The sequence below is a fragment of the Sciurus carolinensis genome, chromosome 16 (genome assembly GCF_902686445.1).
Source record: "Sciurus carolinensis chromosome 16, mSciCar1.2, whole genome shotgun sequence".
Classification (NCBI taxonomy): domain Eukaryota; kingdom Metazoa; phylum Chordata; class Mammalia; order Rodentia; family Sciuridae; genus Sciurus; species Sciurus carolinensis.
This window is the reverse complement of record NC_062228.1, coordinates 16,572,206-16,578,352: the sequence shown is the minus strand read 5'-3', so window position 1 is coordinate 16,578,352 and position 6,147 is coordinate 16,572,206. Positions and strand designations below refer to the sequence as shown.

At 39.5% G+C, this 6,147-nt stretch overlaps 1 pseudogene; it reads right to left on the bottom strand.

Moving 5' to 3' along the window:
- Positions 1 to 3,754: 3,754 nt before the first annotated feature.
- On the bottom strand, positions 3,755 to 4,771 carry LOC124967393 (C-type lectin domain family 4 member A-like; annotated as a pseudogene).
- Between the last annotated feature and the right edge of the window lie 1,376 nt (positions 4,772 to 6,147).

Below are 6,147 nucleotides of genomic sequence, written 5' to 3'. Positions count from 1 at the left end.
AGCATCTGGCAAAAAGCAAAAAATCTAGCTCTGCTTATTCTACTCTTGTACCCATGCAGCCAAATGGAGAAAAACAGAACCCATGATGATTAGTCCCACTTCAGTTTCCTGTCTGCCAGTTTCCTGCATTGTTTCCCTAGCCTAATCATCATCCCCCCTCTCAGGTGCCATTTATACCTTCTCTCTACTCAAACCTCCAACACTTAGCCCCACTTCTCCCTTAGCTGGTGACCCTGTTTCTTAGTTAACTGAAAAAAGTAAAAGCAATCAAAAGAGAACTCCTTGATTTTCTGAATCCAGCAAGCACCATCAAAAATAAATAAATGAAAAATAAAAATAAATATGTAAAAGGAAGACCAGTGGAGTAGAGGAAGGGAGAACAGGGGAGAGAAGGAAAAGTGGAGGAGATGGGGACTGAGATGGAATAAATCAAATTCTATACATGTATGATTTTGTCCAAATGAATACTACTATGTATAACTATAATACTCTAATATAAAATAATGTGAAAAAAAGAGAACTCCTCACGTGTGCATCTTGTCCTTGTGCTCTTCCTTGCTGATCCTCTAGTTGACTGTTCTCTTGTTGAGACCATTTCCTCCTCTGGTGTATTAGACCCATCCTTAAACTACAACACCATTCCTACAATTGTTCTTTTCCTGCATCTTTTTAAAACTTCTTTTCTACTAAATCTTGTTCATCAGCATAAAAATGTGTATTTTTTTCTCAGATATACACAGTATACTCTCTATCTCTTTCTTCACTTAATAGCAGTGTATCTCAATAGAGGTGTGGAACACTGATTGTTTCCAGTTCTTCTTCCATTCTTTTTTGCATCCACTACAGTCAATTCTTTGTTTCTGCTCTTGTTAAAGGTCACAGTGATGCCCATGTGGCAAAATCCAGTAGTATTTTTTTGGTCCTCTCGACTATTCAACATCATTTGTCTCATTCTTGACTTGGCTTCCAGGTTATACTTATACCTAGATTTCCTTATACTTTATTGACAATTACTTCTCACAAGTTATCTGTCATTGCTGTAGATGTGGGAATTCCTTTAGGCTTAGCCTTTGGATCTGTTTTCTTTTTCTGCAGCCACTACATTGAGGCTGTGATCCTGTCTCGTAACTTTAAAGATCTATTTATGACAACTTCAAATTTTATGTCTCCATCCTATGATTTCATATTCACAATAACCAACTGCCTACTTTGTATTTCCACTTTTTTTTTAATGTCTTAACATGCTTCAAATTTGATACATCCAAAGGTGAATTCAATCTCCCCCCTCCTCCCCATAAGCATGTTTTTCACTTGGTCTTTCCATATGAGAAAAGGCAAATCCATCTCTCCAGTTACTCAGGGCCCTAAACCAGGTAACCGTTGTTGATTGATTTTGTTCACAGCCCACAGCCAAGCAATAGTAATGCCTGTGTGCTAATTTTCAGGATTTTAAAAAATGGCCATTTCTTCCTCTCTCTACTGCTACCACCATAGCCCAAGTATCCACCAACATCTGGGGCTCAGATTTTTGCAACAGCCCTTGAATCTGTCTCCCTACTTCCATCATTTCTCACTGTGTTAGTTTAGCAGCTAGAACAGTATTGTAAGAATCTAAGATCTGCTCAGAGTGCTCTAATAGCCCTCCACTTCACTCACTCAGTAAATCTAAATAAAAGCCTCACTCAGCACTGCTGCTGCCGGATGTCATCTGTCTATTCACCACTCCCTTCTTGATGGTGCTGCCCCAGGCCCGTTGGTTCCCTGCAGCAACCTACACAGGCCTCTAGATCTTTGCTCAAGCATTTTCTCAGCAAAGAGCCCTTCCTTGACCACCCTATCAAAATAGCAGACACACTCTATGGCACACCTCAGCTCGCCTCCTGGCTGTATTTCTTCCCTAACACACACCACCACTTCACATGCTATCTACTTTACCTGCTGATTTTGTTTTTTTCTCTTGATTGTAAGTTCCATGAAAGTGGGGGACTTGGGGGGAGCTAAGCTTTACTGAAGCTTAACATAGCTAAAGTTCACAAGTAGCAAGTAAACAGCTCGCTGATACAGAGTGCCAACTTTTGGTGTCTTTTTTTTTTTTTTTTTTTTTCTTCTGGTGCTGTGTCCCCAGCACAGGAAATAATCAAATATTTAATGAATAGTTAACTGAATTTACTTACATTAACAAGGCTAAAATATTGAAAGATAGTTGAAGATAAGTTGCAGAGGAATACATATAATGTAACAAAGCTTTTTAAAATCCAGAATACCTATTTTTATTGATACAAAGTAAAAGTAGAAAAATAATAAAATATCAGCCTCAGGTGAGTGGTTTCCTCTGGAGGTTGAAGGAGGAAGAAGTAAAAGGTGGCTTAAACTATCACATTTTATTTCTTTAAAAAATCAAATATGGCTGGGCATGGTGCTGCAAGCCTAAAATTCCAGCTACTGGGGAGACTGAAGCAGGAGGATCAAGAGTTCAAAGCCAGCCTCAGCAAAAGCAAGGTGCTAAGCAACTGAGTGAGACCCTTCTCTAAATAAAATACAAAATAGGGCTGGGGATTTGGCTCAGTGGTTGAATACCCCTGAGTTCAATCCCCAGTACCTAACACACACACACAATCAAATATGGCAGGCTGGGGTTGTAACTCAGTGGAAGAGTGCTCACCTGGCATGCATAAGGATGGCATCCATCCTTAGCACCACATAAAAATAAATAAATAAAGGTACTGTGTCCATCTATAACTAAAAAAAAATTTAAATCAAATATGGTAAAGTAATAGCATGCTAAAAAGAGGTGGCAGATAGTTATTCATGGTATTTGTTGTATGTGTCTTTCTGAATGTTTAAATTCTTTTTTTCTTCCAGTTCTGGGGCTTGGACCCCCCAGCTATACTCCCAGCCCTTCTTTTATTTGTTTGTTTTTGAGACAGGGTCTCAGCCTCCTGGGATTACAAGTTTGGGTCATGATGCCCCCACTTGAATGTTTAAACTCTTACAGTGAAAGCTCACCTCCTTTCCCTTATCTAGTCCCTCCACCCACAAAATCACTTGCTTGGTTCTCCTCAGGACGTGAGCCCTGGTAATTCGTATACCCAGCATACCTGAAGGATTTAGGAGAAGGAATAATGAGCATCCATGCTTCCAAGGGTGATGAACTTATCTAAGCCCAAGAAAGGAAGGAAGGTCTTGGCACTGTTGGGACCAGGCAAAGCAGTCCCACTTTCCAGAAGGTAGAGGGCAGAGGAGCTGAGGGCCTCCTGTAGATAAAGAACATAAGTGATCATTTTCAAGATTTAGTGGAAGATTATTAATTTTGCTAATAAATTGCAGTGAACCCCCCGCAATTCTAGAAAAGCACTATTTTTGATTCATTTTTTAAAAATTATAATTATTTTTAAGTTATACATCAATATAATCAAAGGGGGGGAAAAGGAAAAACAGATAAGTGGACAAACCACATCATAAGATTTATATCAGTAAATAAACCATCAGTAATCAGACAAATTAGAGAACAAGCTCAAATGCTTTTTATGTGTGTAAAACAGAGGTCTCCAGTGTCCTCTCTGGTACATGGAAAATGCTTATTTTATGAATTAGCAAATGAATGAATAAACAAATATGTGTAAAGTTTTCTCAGAAGTGGAATAGTTGACCACATACCTAAAAGTCTATGGAATGTCTTTCATATGAACAAGAACTTATTATCTCTAGAATAATGAATATGAATCTAACATCGCATCCATGAAAAATGTTTGATTCATAAGTAGATCTTCATCATTTCACAAACTAATCTTTGAAATGTATTACAAGTATTATCATTTCAGCCCCATTGTGTAAGCTCTCTACGATAATTTAGAATAACACAATGCTCTCCACCATAACTGGGCTCACCTGGATGCCAGAATGTGGCACTTTGGTTGTATGGTGTCTGATCAACCCATTGTCAGTGTCCTTGATCCTGTGGATCTGACAGCTCCACATAATAAGCAGCATTTGTATCTATATTCTGAGTGATGAAATCCTGCTCTTCCTTGCTGTTGATCACCACTAGATGAGACTCCATTCTAGAACAGTTCTCCTGACTCTCATTCCAAGATTTTGCATCAGTAGAAATAAAGTAGCAACTGGAACTAAATGATTTCCAATTCTTTGGGCAACAACTCCAGAATTTTCCTTCCATGGTCCAATTGTTTTTTACACACTCCAAATTTGTGTAAATAGGGTTCTTCATAGAAATTGTATATTTCTTTTCTTCAAGTAGCTGAGAATATTTTTTAAAGAAAACTCAGCATTCTGTGCTCACTTCTTAACCTGCGCAACATTTCCCATTCAATATTGCAAGCATGGTTCACTAGTTCACTGGTTCTTCTTTCTTTCTTTTCTTCTTCTTCTTTTTTTTTTTTTTTTTTCCAGATGGAGGTCTCAGTATGTTGCCCAGGCTGGCCTCAGCATCTTGAGTAGTTGCAATTGCTACAGGCATGTGCCACTGCACCCTGCTAGCACTGGTTCATTTTATTATTCTCTTTTCTTGAGAACAGGGATTGCGACTCTTTCTGGACTCTTCTAACACAGTGCTGATAAAAGCAACAAAGAATAAGATTGCCAACAGCAGGGCAAATATCAGCAATGATCCAAGAAGCAACTTGGGAAAACTGAGATAACTTTTGTGAGGAGTAGTGTTCTCTTTGGGAGCTGCAGGAGAATCTGGGTTGGTACCTGAGGATTTCAGTTCATTTTTGAACCTCACTTCAGCATAAGTGATTTCTGAAGCCATAATGAGAAGAGCCCTTCTGCTTTCTTCAGAAAATCCGTGTCATCCCTTCCTCAAAACATTTTATACATGAGATCCAAAAATGGTGGTCAACCTGTTCTTTCACTCAACTGTATTCTGCGTAGTTGTGGCACACACAGGAGAAACAGATGGTCTTTGCTGGAAATTATTATAGGGTTTCTACAGTGGATAAATACGAACCATGTACCAGGTCCTCCTATTCCAAGCACTTTCATTTTTCAGTTATCGAGGAAGCCCATCATGAAGCTGATTGCCTGCTCCAGATAAAATTCATGTGGAATCACACTAACAGTCTTTATTTCTCTTTTTAAATCTTTCCCTTCCACAGGAAGTATGAGCAGGTCCTTCAATTCTGAGTTGCTAGAGAGAGCATGCCCTCTAGTGGTCCCACGCTATCTTACAGTTAGATGCAATCTCCACATGAGTAATCCGTGATCTTTCTTCCCTACCGCAGGTGCAATTTCAGAAGTTCAATCCATGCTCTGGTAACTCCATTGCTTTGGGTTGAGTTGAGGCAGGGCATCTTGGTGGAAGGGTGTGGTGGAGAAAAGTTGCTCACCTCTTGGAAACCCAGAAGTACAGGGGTGAGGAGGAGCGGGGGAAAAGTGAAAGGAGAAGGAGGAGGAAGAGAAGAATGGGGGAAGGAGAGCAGGAAAAGGAGAAGCCTTGATACATTTTTTTTAAAATTTATTTTCATAGTAAACCAATGGGATATATGTTGTTTCTGTTTGTACATGAAGTAAAGGCATACCATTTGTATAATCATACATTTACATAGGGTAATGGTGTTTGATTCATTCTGTTATTTTTTCCTTCCCCCCGCCCCTCCCACCCCTCTTTTCCCTCTATACAGTCCCTCCTTCCTCCATTCTTGCCCCCCTCCCACACCCCTTTATGTGTCATCATCCACTTATCAGCGAGATCATTTGTCCTTTGGTTTTTTTGAGATTGGCTTATCTCACTTAGCATGATATTCTCCAGTTTCATCCATTTGCCTGCAAATGCCATAATTTTATTATTCTTTATGGCTGAGTAATATTCCATTGTATATATATACCACAGTTTCTTTATCCATTCATCAATTGAAGGACATCTAGGTTGGTTCCACAACCTGGCTATTGTGAATTGAGCAGCTATGAACATTGATGTGGCTGTATCTCTGTAGTATGCTGATTTTAAGTCCTTTGGGTATAGGCCAAGAAGTGGAATAGCCGGGTCAAATGGTGGGTCCATTCCAAGTTTTCTGAGGAATCTCCACACTGCTTTCTAGAGTGGCTGCACTAATTTGCAACCCTACCAGCAATGTATGAGTGTACCTTTTTCCCCACATCCTCACCAACACCTATTGTTGCTTGTAT